The following is an 18,189-nucleotide window of genomic DNA, read 5'->3' as shown; positions in this document are numbered from 1 at the left end:
CTACAATAACCTGTAATCCATGTCAAAGAGCTTTGAATGGTTAAGATATGAAGATCAGTCTGCTGAGAATAGTACCGGTACCTACTACCAAAAGCGTTTTATAGAGCAAATGAGGATATATTTGGTCCGTATCCACTGTCTGAAAATGGACATTGATACATTTTTACGGCATTTTTATTCCTAGTCAACACCCGCAGGTCGAACCTATATAAAGTGAGTCATCATCAAAAATCGTTGGCGCTTTTTATACTTGTTAAGTCGTATTGGATATCCTTAAGAGATCCTATGCGATAACGGTTCTTACTTTTAAAGTCAACGTCTTACGTCAACAAACGAATTCTTGCAGAGAGTTTGGATACAAATAGGTCATAGTTGTGAGTACCACCCACAATCAAACCCGGTTAAAAGGATGGATCGTACCACGAGCAAGACTATAGTGTAATAGCTGCATTGAAAAGACACAATCGGAAAAGGCGATCCTAGCGATACTTTTCACCATCAGGATATCGGTGAGCGAAAGTTTAGTGATATCTCCAGCTGAGATAGTGGATGGAAGGAATTTACGGGCCCCTTCGGCTCCATTACATGAAAGGTGAAAAGTGTGAGACTCGATCACCAGCGGAGGAACACTTATTAAGGATTATAAATTGTATCCATAAGAGCATGAAGATGCTTTTGGATCACAAAGAGGTTACGGGAGAGAAAAGGAAGAAGTAGTATGACAAGCATGCTGTACAGCTAATTTTTTAACCAGGAGACCGAATTTTGATACTGTCGCCGCCTAAGGCCAATAAATTAGCTTTACACTGGTAGTCAGCATAGGATAGTGGATTTTTTTACAAATTATATCACAAAATTACCGGAGAAAGTAAATCGGAAGCAAGAGTTCCATATTAGTCTGCTGAAATTATATTGCCAACGGCAGAAACAGGTTAATAATGTCGAAGATAAAATTAAATAAAAACCAGAGGAGGCAAATGAAAGTACACGACATCGGCTCAGAGGGTGAAAAATTCTACTGCCATCGGGCCGATATATCGGCCCTCGCTGGTTGAGCGAAAACTGCCAATGCCTTATAGCCGTTCAACGGCTGTAATTTAGGTAAACCCCCATAATCTATGAAAGGTTATAATATATAAACATATCTTAGTAATTGGGAAAAATCTAGACGCATTAAATAAAATTAAGTAGCTAAAAAATTTTAAAATCTGAAATTTTGCAAATTCCGGAAAATAGCCTTGGCAGTCTTTGCACATCCCACCCGAAATGGGCTGGCAGGAAAAGGGTTAAGGAAAAAAAGATAACATAACATCTAACGGAAGAACAATAGGGATATGCAGGACTTCACTTTTTGTCGGCGAATAGTGGCAGTAAATTCTTCTCGAGATTTAGACCCAACATGATCACCGAAGATATACAAGGTGGTACCCAAGACTGGCATCATTGGCTCTGATGACAATTAAAAAAGAATTCTATTGAAACGTCGGCTGCGATGGAGATCGAGAAGCCCGGATGAAATCCCGAGAAGAATTTACTGCCAACAATTGGGAAAGCTCCATGGCTTGGTGCAAGATTTTTCCGTCATTTGCTCCACCAAGCTAACGGTAACTCATGCTGTATTTCTTGATACATAATGAGAGGGCAATGAGCTAGTGAGACAAAGACCTAATCGCACGTGCCCTCGTAAAATCAAATTTCTTTAGGAAGAGGTCCGGAAAATGATTACGTTTCGTATCGTGGAAAAGGAGACCTATAATGCTACGCCCATGATTTTTGTAGAATCACCGGGATGAGATCCACTTCTCTGCGTAGATTATCGACGCCTTAAAAAACGTAATGAATGAGTACTATCCCCTTCCCAACGTCGAAATTCCCAACATTGAAATAACCAGAAATACCTAGAGATACGTATGTAGCTTTTACCTATATCTATTTTTAACCTTTCGTCCTCTACGGATACCTCTGGAACTTTAGAATACGACTTATTCTTTCAGCTTATTGAGTGAGTTACTCCTGAGAGGGTAAAATAAATTCACGCTAGAATATTTGGACGACGCGCAGTGGTATCAAATCGACAAAAAGCTGGCCAAAAGTCATTGTTTCCCGTTTTCGCAAAGAATTTTTTAATTTTTAATTTTGATTTTATAGGGTATTGTCTACAAATTGCGCGATTTATTTGAAATTGTTGTCGATCAGAGCGGCTACAGGGAGCTGTCAAACATTGAGCATTCAGCGGAAAAACAGTAGTTGCGTGAAACTGAATAATTTCGAAGATGTTCATCTCTGTAGAGGACTAATTTAACACAACATATTTAGCCAAAAACATTTTAACTATAAATACTTACATTAGCACATAGTAAAAAATATATTTCATTCGAGTTTTACCATATTTACTATTTTATATATATTTTTAAACTTTTAGCATTTTTTACCCAAAACTTCATGTAATATGAACAATATCGTTTAGAGCATCACTTTCTGTCGCGGTGTCTTTCGCATGAATACAAAGGGAATATATTATTTGCAACGCATTTGTGGAGAAAATATTTGCCACTATTTGCTATCCTGACCTCAGCATTGATTTAAATACAATGATGCAATGCAATGCAATGACGCAGGCGGCGACCGGGCTGGCGCGTGGTAGGGCTGGAGGAAATCCAATATTTATGGGTATTATTATATATTTTTTGCGTATTTTATTTTCTATAACAAATATATATATATAACACCTCTTCTCATAAGTAGCACATTTTTGTGTCTATAAATGGTTTCCAGTAGACGTTACTTAGTATCTACGTGTGCCGATGATCTTCTAAAAATAGTCTTCTAAGAACTCCATCGGATAGTAATAATTGCGGAACGAAGGTACGGAATTAGGTATATAGTAATCTACAAAAACTTTAATGCATTAAGAACAAAAAATTCCCTTAAAATCTCCACACTTTCCTATAATTAGACCGATTAGTTTTCGTCCTCACGCGGCACATTGATCCTCTGTCACCTCCGTAGTTGCCCCCTCAACCAACAGGGCAAACGGCTGCCGAAAAGGCTAAATTTTATTGATCTGATTTATTGATCCCACCGGGAAAACAAAATCACAGCTATCTGTACACTAGTAATAAATTGCACTTTGGCCACCGAGGATGAACGGAGTAAGCCTTTTAACCCCACACATGCGAGTTTTCTTGGAAAAATGAAAATAAAAGTATTACGAATCTCACCTTGTGGAATACCTAAATAACATTTAGACATAGCTTGTCCGTAAACTTTGCGCTTAACTTCAGTTGTACTCAGAGTTGGCCCCAAGAAAGACGTGACAGTGAGTTACTTAAAGCATGGAAGAAGTCGAGTATTCTCGACGTTTTAAGAAGAAGAGTGCAGGATTGGAGAAGGGAGGCCATAGATTTTTGGCGTAGCGTAGTTCAATACCCCTTTACTGGTGTGTGACGTTCTGTGAAGCTTTGTGGAAAAGTGTTTAAATGTTGTCCCAATGCAAGCAGTTAGTATATGATGCTGGATTTGTCATATGTTTAGAGTGATATCCATATTCCTTACTTCAATGTGTGAATAAAAACGGTAATTTTGGTGGTTAAACACAGAGCGATGAAACTGGTTGATCAAAAATACTATTTGAGGACTGCATTGAAGGAAAAATGATACGTGGATCAGCCATCAATAAAGAAGCTGCCCTTCCTTTTGGCCACTTGTCCAAGGAGGCAATAAAGGCGAGAGTTTATCAGATAATGATTATTTGTATATTAGAATTATTTCTTAGCAACGACTGTGAAAGATAAGGAAAATTTTTGGTTTATTTCTTTCACTTTTAAATACACCAAAGTGAATGGATAATCTCATTGAAATTATCGTACCAAATTATGTGCCCGGTAATTTGACCCCCCCCCCCCCCCCCCCCCCCCCGTGAAAAGAGCTTATTGCAAGTGGAACAAGAAGCATTGCAAGTATTTTCCGTTTAACTTGAGTTCATAGGATTTATGAATTATTGTTTACGATATTTCAATGCTTGTATGAGTATCTTCATTGAAAATGGTGAAAGAAAGCACCCAGTTCAAAAGTTCTTCGAAATCCATTGGCCCGTTTCAAGGAACTATAAAATTGACTGCGTCTACTTTATTAGAATTAGTTATTATATTTTTAAAATAATTACTGCTATACAATAATATTCATCAGAGACTTATAATATAAACTTCCAAGTACCATTTACTTCGTATTGAATGCAATCAAATATATGAGGAATTTGAAAATGTTCCCTTGGTTCATTCACAATTAATGATTCAAAGATTGTCCAAAAGTAAACAATAACATTCAAACTATGCATTCTGTTAAATATCTAATTCAGTTTTATAAGATGCATCATTTGTATTTATTATCGTGGAAATAATCTCAAATTCCATTAGCTTTCTTTAATTAATTTTTTTTATTGTGAAATAACAGTAAAAGCATTGAAAATGCATAAAAAATAGTTAAACGTTCAGAATGAGTGGATCAAAAACTATGGAAATTAATCTTTGCATGAAATATATACTTAATAGTAATAGCGTTATTAATTTGGCCAGCTTTTCTCGATTACGGGCCACTGCGCAACGTTGCCTTCTTATCGAATCCCTATCATTTGCATCGCTTGCGTTTGATTTTCCCTAAGATTTAAGCAGCAGAATTGACATTGAAACAAGTGAAGTGCAAGGTCGCACTAGGTTTAATTAGTTACCTTGGACATGAAATGGTAGAGGGAAATTAATACTCGACGAAATGAAGATTATTGACTTTAAGGATTATAATAATCCGACTACCAAAACATGAGTGCAAGCGTATATAGGACTCTAAATTTAATACAGGAATTACATAATGTTCTCAGATTTTGCCATACCCATCGCAAATCCCACAAATGGCTGAATGTGGAAGGATAATATCTTGTGGACTGACAAAGGAAGTGAGATATTTGAGAAAATGAAAGGGCCTTCATTAAAAGGATCAAATAGTCTTAAAGCCTCTGATTATGAACATTAATTCCTTACGCAGACAGATGCATCAGAGAATGGCGTGGGACTTTAACCTTAACACATGATAAAACTGGAGAGAAGCTCCCAGTGTTATTCCTTGCCGTTCAAACCCATATTCCTTAAAGTTTAACGACATTCAGAACTGATATGGGACCAAGGCAATGGAATTTTTAGCGTTGGTGTTGGTAAGGGGTCACAAAACTTTTCTATGTAAGGGCCAAGTTACATATTTCCCAAATTTATCCGGGCCGAAGGAATATAAAATAAAAAAATTAAATCAGTGCCAGTAATTTAATTTCCTCAAAAATCATAGAAAAACATGAAACTATTAACAAATATCTTGTTGGAAAAGATCAGAGTAAGCTAAATGGATTCCATCCTTTAGTTTTATGCAGCCAATTTAGTGTGACGAATGATACTATCGTTTTGACTTCAAAATTTCATTGATGAATTTTGATTAGAAGAATCAATTGTAAGAAAACACACAGAGGTTGGTTTGGCCGGCCGGATTTGAACCACGGGCCATAGCTTGGAGACCCCTGGTAAACGGGATAAGAAAATTATACTGCCACTTGGATTGTTAGAGGAGTTTCCGTATTCAGGCGGATCATCCCCCTTTAGTATGACTAAAAACTGCAGCATTATCAAATCTCAGATTAATGAGGTGGCAACTTACACTACACCATCAGAGTTTTATGGAACACCGGAAGTCCATTACATGCTAATGCGAATGCTCTAAGCAGGAGTATGAAATAATAGCCACTATGAGACTGATTCCGAATCCGATACTTAATGCTAGCTGAAATGCTCACCTGGCGACAAACGTAGACAATTCTTACGTGCTACATAATTCTTACGTCCTCTGTAACGCTGTACCAGAGGTTATTCGGTTTTTTATTAATTAAATGTTTCTGGCTGTTTTTTTCTATTTTCTGAGTCTTGCTACTATTTTTTAATAGAATGTTTTATTTTAATAATTATTGATACATTTTGTGCAGGTTGTTTTGAAAAGAAACAGATGTGAATTAGACTCTAGTATCCATCGTGGTGTAATAAAATGTTTGTGAAGATTAAGGTAGTTAAATATTAACTTGAAAAATTCACGGCAGCACATAACACAATCCACTCATAAGAGAGATTTCTGGCTATGGCATGACTTAGAGTCACTGAGAGTAATTGCCGCCTGAGGTCGTTATCTATTACTAAGAGTATTTTTCTCAATAACTAAATATAAGGCCAGAAGATAACAAAAAGGGTAAAACTCCTACAAAAAATAAAATAAAGTCGTAGTGATGCAACGAGTTATTATTTTATTCTGATCCGTTCCAGAAATTTTATTCCACTCTATAATAAGCCTGTCTTTACATTGGAGAAAGATTGATTGCATATTATGGTGGCTTATTAGATTTGATTTGATTAGACTTGAATTCATATCCCAAAAAATTGTGCAAATGTAAAGAGCAAAAGCTATAAATAAATAGCTCGTTTCAGGTTAGAGCAAAGAAAAACATGCGGGATATTACTACTGCTATGCAAGACATCGAGGAAATGAGCAAAGAAAAATGGTGAGAACGTTCACGATACGCATTTGCAATAACGGAAGTGAAGGACCTTAACTAATTCGTTACACCTTGGAATCAAGTCAACTTTTCAAATTAAAAGTGGAGAGATGTCATGTTTTACATATCGAATGATAAAATTGGTATCGTGTAGCCCACTTATTTTATCATAACACGTGTTTCTATTTCTACACATTCTGCTGAATCCTACTTGGACACGCCGAGTCAAAGTTTAAAAAATTCTTTATTACCTTGCTACACAATTACAGCATAAACTAAGAGGCATATTATGGAAAGGTATTTATGATAAAATCGCCCCTAATGATATTCTCGGTACTTATGTCTTTTCTCCACTCTTATGTTATGTGTTGCATTGAGCTATAAGCGGCAGTCATCATTTATTGGTGCTGGCAGTTCAAGAATGATCTTTAAGTTACACCCTCCATTGACGCAATGTATGATTCTCAGTTATAGATAATTTTCCATGCCTTACACATACCTCACTGTTTCTCGAGTGCCACTCAAAAAGCATTGGAATGATATACTGTGTGCAAGGGCGCAGCGAAGAATTAAGGCTAGGGGGGGGGGGGGGGGTTTAGGCACAAATAATACTTGGGGATGTGGGGGTATTGTATACCCGCCAGGGTTAGCAGGAGTTGCGAGTGCCCTCCTTTAGAAATTTTTTTTAAGAATAATGGTTCAAAATGGCGAGTTTTACTGCCTTCTGATGGATATTTGATTAATGCTTACACTATGCTATAAGTAATACTGATACAAATAAGTAAAATGGATTAAACTTAAAAATTTATCTGAGCTCTGGGGGGGGTTTTTAACCCCCAAACCTCGCTGCGCCACTGACTGTGTGAACAAAATCAGTCAGGAAAATAGTTCTGACAGTTGAAAATGATGAGTTACCACATGGTGCATTAGTGCATTATTGGAACTTTGTTGACGCTCCGGTTGTGAAAATAAGAAAGATCGCGATTGAGCATTTCCTAACTTTCAATCAAGGGTCTCCGCTCTCCGATTCCAGACCAAATTAGTGCACGGAGGGACCGGACTTCCGTACAGAGATTTCTACGCCTTCGCGCTCAGGGAGCCATCGGTGATCGTGATTCGAGCAAAGGGCTTGCATGCAGCCTTGAGGCAAAATTGTCCCAAAAGAAAGAAAGGCCTGAGTCGTCCCAGTTCAATCAACCGGTCCTACCCTCAGGCGTCGCTCAATATTTGCTGCGTCTCAGGACGTGCGGGACGAGGTGGACTTCTGGGCAAACAGCGGCCCTCACAAAGCGGCCGCCGGATGTGGGCGGGGTGCAGGGAGGGTGGTGCGTGTGGGTGCGGCACTGCTAGGGACGCGGCCTGAATGCGGCAGAAGAAGAAGTGGATGGACCGGGACACGGCCGACTCATTTTAGCGGCCGTGGGATGGGGCAGCCGTATCGATCTGCTAAGCGGCATTTGACCAACGCATGTCCAAAGGGATGGAACGCCCAGGTGGGCGAATTTTGGTGGTAGGAGCCGAGCGCGGTGGTAGCCAAACCCTACTTTGTCGCAATCATCTCCTTCATCTACAAAACTGAAAACTATGCTGTGCATGTTATTACCATAAAGACAACAGATGAAGTACCTACACATAGATAAATTGAGATAAATTAAAAGAGATATTAAGCCGAACATATATATATATGGGAACTCATTTTTCCCCCTAACCATAAAGGACTTTTTTAAAATTCTAATCGCAATATCGCATTTCTTTTTTATGTAAAAAACGGCTAATATCCTAACACCCCCTGCCCACGACCTTTTTGGGCGGCTTGCGGGGTAGTATGAAGATGTAATATTAATGACCTTTGCTCCCAAATTAGCGGTAAAAATGTGTTCATTTGCTGACGACGTTGTCATCTACCGTGAAAACTAGTGGATCGCATTCATACTTAACCGTCCTTCTTTTCGCGTGCTTGAAATTTTTCACTTTTCATTTAATCGCGAAAATTAGATATCGTCATTTAAAAATCTAAAAGCATGAAATACGTACTCCAGGGAGCAATAATCTTTCGATTTAGGCAATAAAAAAATAATAGGAAACCACCCTATTGTGGTTGATGCAAATGATATGCATGCATTCAAAAATGGTTGCAAATGAAAATGCTTATATTCAAAAGCGAAGGTTTTTCAATACCAAAATTCTGCCTGCTTATGTGGAATGCTTGATTATTTGAGTGTACAGACTCATTTTCAACCTCAGATAAGGGCCATGCTTTTAGTTTAGGCTCAGGTCGTCGATTAGTCAGCGGGATAAAAGCTTGGGCGGCAGAGTCACGAGTGTCCGGGACTATGAGCTGCTCAGGGATAAAAGAGTAGCTAAACAAGGGCATGAAGTTTAATCTGCAACCAAAAAAGAGTTTTCTGATAATTAGCTTTGAACAGAATTGGAGGCCTAGGAAGTTTCTCCATCGACTCGGCAAGTTAAAACAATGAATTCATCCAACTTCTCATAATTTTTTTCAAAAACACGGTCTTCTTGCTGATGGCATGCTTGAGCCGTTCAATTAAAACAAAAGAGCGGCATTAAACGCTGGGACTAGTGGGCGCATATATTTTTAATTAACACTTTTTTCTCTTTCATGTAAGCTGATGGCAGAAAAATTTTAATTAAATTGGAGTATCCATAAAGGCATCATAAATCTTTTATATAAAAAATTCGTCTTTATGCTCATTTATAATTTCTTTTTTATGTCATTTTACCTAATAGTTCCTCCTACAACAAGTTATTCCTTAACTAATACCCTGAAATATACTCCACTTCATTACCCTGCATAATCCATTTCTATCAGCGGTTAAAATCTTCTCTTCAATCAACATTCAGTAAGAGACAGCTGATGAACAGGAAGTTCGCTATGTCTCCATCCATGAATACTGCAGTAGTGGATTCCCAAGTTGCCCTTCGGATGGATGCTTGTCCACCCACTGCGCATTTAAATGAGAATAAAAAAGTCGTCACTCGCGTAGCTGAAGAAAAAAAGAGATCCGAATTTCACGGAAAAAACTATATAAATAAAAGAGGATGTCTGTTTGTCTGTCCACTCTGCGTTTCCATACGGCGACACGGATTACAACCAAAGTTAGTTTGTAGTTGCATCTTATGCTATCAAAGCCCGTAGTGGTACATCTGGTTGTGTCCGACACGTCCTTCGCGTCGTTTTCTCATTACCGATTGTTACGTCACGTCACACAACTTCTGTGGTTGGACACCCTGCCGGGTAGGCACACCTCTGGACATGCCCACTGGAAAAGCAATTCCCAACGATTCTATTCCTAACTATAAATCCTCTTGGTGCAAACTTTTTTGCTGAGGTATGTGTTCACACGAAGGTTTAGGTCAACGCACATACGGACACACATAATGATCAATGTTGTGGCTCGGGGTATGAGATGATCCCGTACGAAGTGCTATGGGAAACTATATTCAATTTTCTACTGTTACATTTATATACATACCATCATTATGCCTGTTTTGTTCCTTAACCTATAAAATCCTACCATGTGACAATGAATTACAAGTTCCAAGTTTCCCACTTCTCTGAATACTACCCGTCCCGTGGAACGCTGGGTGGCCTGCTGGTTATTAAGTTTGCAATCTAAAATTTATATTCCTGATAATGCCATTTATCGAAGCCATAAAATTTCATATTTTCTATCCCTTGCCATCGCAAATGCTGAACTGCAAAATACTTGTATTTAAAAAAAAGTTCTGCACCCATCCCCGCAATGTGAGCTTTTTTTAAACGGATTAAAAAGCGACCGAAAAGGCCACAAAAAATTAATCTCCTATGGGATGGGACTCCCATCTATGCAGTCCCCTTGTCCTTGTAAGAAAACATAAGAAACAGATAACTCTCTTATTTTTGCCATATAGGTTAGGCTAAAATTGAAAGTATTAACCCCTAAGGCTTCACCAGAGTGACTTTTGGACTACTTGTTACATCTACGAAAAAAGATGTAAAAACAAGGAGAACAGTTTAATGTTCAACTGCGGAAAACGACTATTGCATTAGCAATATTGTGCAACAATACTTAATGTAGCAATTTGATAGTCTCACGTAATAAACAAAACATGGCTTAATATATTTTAGAAATATGATTTGAACTTACCAACGTGCTTCGTGCTCTTCAATTGTTTCGGACTGCGGAGGAAGTGAGTTGATCGCTGAAATTATCTTGTGCCCATTGACTTATGGGTAATTCGTCATTGCTTTCGTCACATTATTTCGCCAAGAGAACGATGATACCCGAATTGAAGCGATAGGCGGTGCGAAAAGAACGATAATAATCGGGAAGAAAATGTTCTCTTCGCTTCGATTTGCCGTTGGGAAACGAAGACCCGGGTGAAAGGAGGACGAGATTTACCGCCCATGTTTCTTTACAACATAATCTCCATCCTTTTCAATAGCCTTACGACACTTAGGAACTATGGCGTGCATTCCTGTCCGGTAAATCTCTGACTCGGCGCGCTGAACAGAGGTGTTTGTGCAGTATGGAGACTACCGCTGCGTCCACGATCTTCAATATTGGCGGGCCCGTTCTCAACAAATGCTTGTGGTGTCCACTGACTAACTGTACTACGATCGACATCATCATATCTATGCACCGACTTCAACATTTCATGAATGTTTCCAACCGTCTCATTCTCACAACAAAGAAACTCAATTGCAGCGCGATGCTTTTGACGAAACTCAAGAGATCCGCCATCTTACTGTCCTGCTGCTACCACGGTATGATCGGTATTGCGTTTAAATAAAGTTGAATGGAAGCGTGAAGGATGTTTCTATGTACCCTATTAATAGGAACTGCCTAGATTAACAACTGTGGTGTCTATAAATGTGTGCATTAGTTCTGGAGTGCCTCTCGTACTACCGCGTCGGTTGCTGTGGCGACGACAAAGGTTTCGCTGACACTACCGTCTTCAGTTCTAATAATCATTCTACGCCTTCTTCTTATTACAAGTTCACATTAGCTCTTTCTCAGTAGGCTTTCGCAGGTTTTTCATTCCCACCTTCCTGTGTGGCGTTTTCCTGCTTATATGGTTATTTTTCCATTAAGGACGAAAGTAAATGTCCTTAGGTTTTTTTCCAACGTTTCTTTACATGTTTCTAGCCTTGTTAAATGCAAATTTGTACACTTTCCAATGTTTTCATTATTTTTACATCATACTTATACATCTCTACTGTAATAATTTGACTTCATCTAATTTTAAGAGTAACGTGAAAATGTATTCCTCCGAAAATGTTTAGTAAATGACGAGGGTTAGATGGAATATGGAACTTTCTAGTCCCAATCTCGCCCAATAAAGCCAAATTATTATTATTCCGCCTTGCTATTTTATTATTATTTTCTTACTTAGAGCTTATTATTCCCATTCGGGTTATTAATGCACTCAATGTGTAAAATTGCATCCAGCAGTTGTTTAATCTCTATATGTTTAAGATCTAATGTTGACATTGGCTAAATAAAAGTAATGACTTTGCCTACCACTTGGACTTTAAAGTACCTCAAATCATCTTCGACCTGAAAACGCCAGCAGTAGTTCTAGCGAAATTTTTGTAAAGGCTGTAGCAACCGACTCAGCATTAACCGGAAATGAACTTTAATATAGGATAGACCTCAAGCTAAAGGATAGTCTAAAGTTGGTCATAGTCGCCACTACTTGACAAATTCATTATGACTAGTGCTCCTGTCTAACTTACAGTGTTGACTCTCGAATGTGTAACAATCCTAGCTTTGAGTAGCAATTTATTGTGAAACTTCAACATAATGTCAACGATTAGATGAAAAAAACTAAATCTAATGGTTTTCATCAATACAAATTCCAAGAAGAAGAACGAAAGCTAATGTCATTTCAGTTGATGTGAATGCAAGTAATTGCACACATAATGAACATATTGGTTACTCGGTAAAATTAACAGTCTGCTTCCATAAGAAGGAGACGTTATAGCCACACTCATCCAGTCAAAACCTATAGCGTATCAAAACCTATACCATTCAGTGCTCTCAGTTCACTTCCCGATGATATAATTTGGTTTTTTTTTCTAAGAGCTTTATTTTAGCATTTTTTATAATCCGGCTCATAAGATTAAACTTGGCAAAATCCACACCAATATATACTCAGCTTATTAAAAACACTTGTCTGTTTCCACACTCTTTTATTTTCACCGACCATGGTTTCGGCAACTTGTGCCATTATCAAGGCACAAGTTTCCGAAACCATGTTCGTTGACAATAAAAGAGTGGAAACAGACAAGTGTTTTTAATAAGCTGAATATCAAAGATTTCCACCGTATCACACCCGACACTGTATCTTTTATTCAGTATACACTCCATCGACCCAGATAACAACTCCTCATCAGTCATTATTAATAGTTACGTTGGAGACGACCGCGGACCAGTCAAATTTTAATAAATAACTTTTCTATGTTATCAATTTTTCCCTTTGCCCTTTCCTCTCGAGAGGAAAGTCTCCAGTCTTCTGAATTGGAGCAGACAATTATTATTGAATGACTACTACATACGAAATATTTCAAGATAAAATGTATCTTGTTCCTCCATTACCACCGTTTGCAACATAGTCAATATTGTAATGGTCATGGAGTGGTCGAAGAATGATATCTTTCACGAATTCAGTTTCGCTGCATGAACAGAAATTCCTACTTATCGAGGGACAATGTTCCTTCCCTTCCACATACCCTTTGTATCCCTATACCTGTTGTTTAGCTGCAAATATTCAAGAGCTTAACGTCGGAAAGCATTGGATTCCACACAGTGTCTTACCTAATCCCGTTGCTTTATTCTACGGTATCGTATGGTATTTGGAGGAGGCGACCGGTAGCTAAGGCCACTTGCGCCATAGGAAAGGGTAGACAATTTTAATTTATTTATCACATTTATTTATCACATCCCCCGTAAACAGCACATAACGGCCTTTTACAACGAGGGTTTCCAATATTAACAAAGTACAACACTAACATCAATGCCCTGGATAGGGATCACCTACCCAGGCGGGATTCGAACCCACGACCTACGGTTTGGCAGGCGAGGACTTTACCCCACCGCCACCGAGGCCGGCTGGAGGAATGATGGAGAGGAATCCAGCGTCGCACTTCTCTTCATCGCTCATCTCATATTCTTGTCGAAAGGTGCCAAACGAATCCTGACCAGGGATCGGGCAGTATCAGAAAAATCTCCACCGCCGCCAGGATTTGAACCCGGTCCCGGTGTGAAGCCACTTTAGCCATAACACCAACACGATCCCCAAATTTTCGGCACAACTACTTGAGGACGCCATATACACTTGTAATTTACCGATGAGTGAGCGATTTTCTGGATTTTCAAGCTTAAATGTTTAAAGTACAGGGTACAGAGTTTCCCTGATTATAAAAATTTGTTACAGAAAAACATTTTGACATGCTATTTTAAATTTGATTCTTTTCCATAGGTGTGTGTAACTACTTTTTTTTAAAGACAACTTACGTTAGTAAACGTCAACGTGTACCCCCTTGGTAGCTCGGAGAATGTCAAGGCAGTTTTTCAGTTCCCGCCAGATCTGTCACAGTACCCAGAGCAGCTTGTATCCTGGGCTTCAGTTCGTTGACGGCAGGAACTGGTGTGGTGAAGACTCTGTCCTTGATATAACATAAGAAAAGAAGTATTCAATTTTTTGAGAAAGAAGTTAATATTTAAAATTTTCAATACATATTACATTAAAATAATGAAAAATTTTATCAAAATAAAATGTACTTCTTAAAAAATGACTTTTCAAAGGCTACGTCAAAACCGTGAAATGTCTACTTCGTTCCCCATTTCAGTTTATATCATTGATTTTTAAGTGTGTTTCATTGCAATACATTTTTACTTATAAGTAAATTAATATTTAGGACAGTTCAGTTGATCATGGCAGGTATAGGTTTTTGGAAAATTATTTCCAGTGTCCTTCCTTTCTTAGGCACTGCGAGTACGCATCACAGTGTACTGGCAGAACCTGAATAACCAATAACAGAATTTTAGTAAAAGTACGTGCTCTCCAATTATGAATACGTCATAACATAATATTGTGCAATGAATTTTATTCATAGGTTTAAAATATAATTACCTGCCAAGTCGAGATATCCAATGTTGTGCAGTAAAATAGTATAAATACTTTTATACTTCAATGGAAAAAATCACGAGTGAGTATAATGATCCTCTCATCATGAAACAAATAAAACGGAATCGTTTAGGACACTCCATAGCCATTTTTATCTAATGACAATCTTGAATCACGTCTCATAAAAATAATGGTAAAAAAAACATGCTCTTTACAAATTATATTTTATTAGGGATTGATAATTCCAAATCTCTCATCCCAGTATATTTTGACAGTTTCTCGCTGTTCACATACAACATGTAAAGTAGAGGATAAGCTTAGAGCAGAGGGGATTTGAAAAGAAATTTTTCATCTGCATTAGAGTCACGAAAATGTCATAAAATATCACGTTGAAATCATATTCATTCCTACAATCACGTGACTTACTGATGACCTTAACTAGGTGGAATTTTTAATTCCTCATCACCCTCAAGCCTAAATCCAGCCATATTAAAACCAATACGAGAAAATAAATATTTTTTGTAGCCTCTCAATAATTGTGCAATAAACCAGGTTCTACAGACGGGTTGTATAAGCAAAGCAATGGACATTCATAAATTTCTGCAGGAAATATTATTAGAATTAGGCAAAAATATTTTTATAAGACTTTGAAGAGGTAGGGGTTTTAAAATATTCCGATTTACTTTCATTTCTTATGGAAACTCGAGGGCATGATTAAATTAAGCTTCTTAAGTGGATTCCTTAACCACTGTCTCTTTTTATCTTAGCATTACAAGTAACTAAATGAGAGAATAGCAACAGTTATTTATATTTAATACATTGGGTATTCCCTCCTTCTTTTGCTAAATATTTTGAACGAAAAAAAAAGAAATCGTAAAAATTGGCATGAAAAATTGGAACAAAATGTATTTCATTCGACCATGTCTCTCAGGGGATTTAAACTCGCATTATGTAAATTAATTTACGCATGAAGTTTAGCGCTGTAGGCATCATAATCAAATTTCTCAGAATATGCGCCGCCGATTAAGCGAGTAGGAAACACAAGCACGCCCCAATCACTTCGCTAATCTACTTACGTGGGAAGGGGTAATACTTTCTTAATTTGACCTTAACATAATAATCCCTCTCAATGGGGCTTGCTTTAATGCTCTTACCGTTTATCTATTGCGCCGAATGAGGTCATGCTGGGATTTTGAAATTAACGAAGTGAGACTCTTCATCATATAGTTTCAAGGACTCGTAAGCGAAGGGACATTAGAAGGATTCCTAGATTGTGAAATTCTGGAGAAGACAAAATATTTCTTGGATTCAAGGATTAAGGAAACCCTCTAGCCCACCAATCCCACTCAAGGGTTTAAGAAGCAACATAACATCTAACTGCTCCTAAACTTGTCCTTTGAGGAAACAGTACCAACGTATATATGCAGCTTCTAAATGTGAGTTTGGAGAGGCATTTGGGCGAAATAGTGTAGGAAGGATTAAAAACGAAAATTTGTCAGACCTGGGAGAAAAGAGAAGTTTCGTGTTAGGAATTAAAATAAATATTTAGAGCAAGAAGCAAGTATTTAGTTTACTTTTCAAGTGAACTTTCACTCCCCAATTAATTAAAAAGAATAGAATACGAAAAGAGAAATACTATCTCGCTCATAATCTCTATACAGACTTACGGAAAACGGAATTTAAACTTCATATTCTTTTATGAATCTTAAAATGCCATGATACATTCAGAACTGATGAGGAAGCATGCCATTCAATGCATACATAATTATCAAACTACATCTATGAGCCAAAGAAATTTACAACGTCATGCTGACTAAATTTGCCCATGCATTCATATTCAGAGTTTTCAAAGTGACACTAATAGCAAAAGCAGTTCATCGTTAACATTGGAACTTAATCATAAATACATAAGTGGTATCCTAGTTGTGGCCCTTTCTTGGGAAGATACGTTCAGGGTATTCGACGAGGTCTCATTAAAGAACCTTCAGTCCTCCAAGCGAATAATAGGAAGGCCCTCCGGGTCATAAGCGAGTGGGAAAAGCTACTCCAGCTGAATAAGCTCTCATCTTGAGTACACAGTGATCATTTTGGAGAAAGTTTTATGAGAGGAACCAAAAAAGCACAAAGAAGAGCGAAGCCTTTCGTTAAAAACTGCTGCGAGCGAATAGGAGGAGTGATGAAGCCGTCTGAAGCACTTGGCTGAGAACTGCTACAAACTCAAGGGTTATACGCAAGGGTGGGATAACTAGAAATTTTCAGGGAACGTGAGATACGAGGTGACTTGGGAGAAAGCTTCTGTCCTCACGCCCGCGGCCATATAAAAATTTTATTAAATGCTAAAATCAAATTTTGATTTTAATTGAAAGCGGCTTTCGTTGCCAAAAAACGGTCGATCACGCTGAAAATGAATCGCAAAAGGAAATATGTCGGAGGAAACCTGATCTCAAAGTCCATGGAGGGGAAGATTCTTTTTCCTTATATCTGATGTTCACTAAAAATGTTTCCTTAGAGTTTATATCGTGCCTTGTAACGTCTTTGATTGAATGCTTCGGAAAAGTGATGTAAAAAGAAGCTATCTATGCTTATGGGTTTTCATAATGGCAAAGATTAATTTGACCCTTTAGGGTCACATAGCGTGGCCAGCAGATCATTATGTAACTGGCAAACAAAGTTAATCAGATAATTTTATAAGCTTAATGTAGTCTTTTGCTCTTCCAGATTGAAGAACCAAGAAAATATTTGGTAAAAAGTTTTAAAGATTAAGAAAATAGAAAGAATTTTCCGAAATACTATATCATGATCTGGTGAACTGTACTAAAAATTAATAGTTTTGAAATTTTATTTTTATTCAATTGTATTTAAATATCCTTAAAAATAAACGATGGAAACTGAAATGGAGAGAGAAGGTCCGAGTAGTTAAGTTAATCCAATCAAATAGCGCTTACAATCATTGTATGAAAAAGCCGATTCAAACGCTTAAGTACTTAATTGAAATCAAATAAAATAGTCCAAATAATTACAATGATGGGTGGAGTCCACAGAGAAGCAGATATAAGAAGCAATAAATCAATAGGAATGTATCCAAAATGATCTGTCTAAAGGGAAAGTATCGAAACGGCGATTGCCTTGTGAACTCTATTTCTTTGGATGATGACCATGGAATCGAGGATCGCATTAAAAATTCAGACGACCAATTTTTGGAATCTCGATCTTGACGTTATAATAAATTGACATTTATTAAATATCCGTTCTACTGTTTTTCGGTTCTCATGCCACTAAACACACATTCCAAGAAATTGAAAGGTTATACGCTTTATATAAAAAGGAGATCTCAACTTCAAAGTTTAACCTCTGACATTTCTATCACATCAATTCATTCCTCGCATCCTACAGAATATATGCATATGATATTCAAGGAATATTCGAAAATTCGAGACGGATATCCTTCCATAGTTATGAGCGACTAGCAACCAAAA

At 37.6% G+C, this 18,189-nt stretch overlaps 2 protein-coding genes across 2 annotated transcripts in view; one reads left to right on the top strand and one right to left on the bottom strand.

The window, feature by feature from the left end:
* The window catches only part of LOC124170977 (ELAV-like protein 1), a 733,134-nt gene that overhangs the window by 540,417 nt on the left and 174,528 nt on the right, over window positions 1-18,189 (bottom strand). Inside the window, exon 3 of the mRNA XM_046550072.1 lies at window positions 14,101-14,252. The gene's annotated coding sequence lies outside the window, so the exon portion shown is untranslated. The remainder of the gene's footprint in view (window positions 1-14,100; window positions 14,253-18,189) is intronic.
* Window positions 1-18,189, top strand: part of LOC124171152 (cytosolic carboxypeptidase 6) — a 297,445-nt gene that overhangs the window by 129,765 nt on the left and 149,491 nt on the right. The window lies entirely within an intron of this gene.

This window comes from Ischnura elegans, chromosome X, assembly GCF_921293095.1.
Source record: "Ischnura elegans chromosome X, ioIscEleg1.1, whole genome shotgun sequence".
NCBI lineage: Eukaryota > Metazoa > Arthropoda > Insecta > Odonata > Coenagrionidae > Ischnura > Ischnura elegans.
The sequence above is the reverse complement of the archived record's forward strand: the minus strand, read 5'-3'. Positions and strand labels throughout refer to the sequence as shown.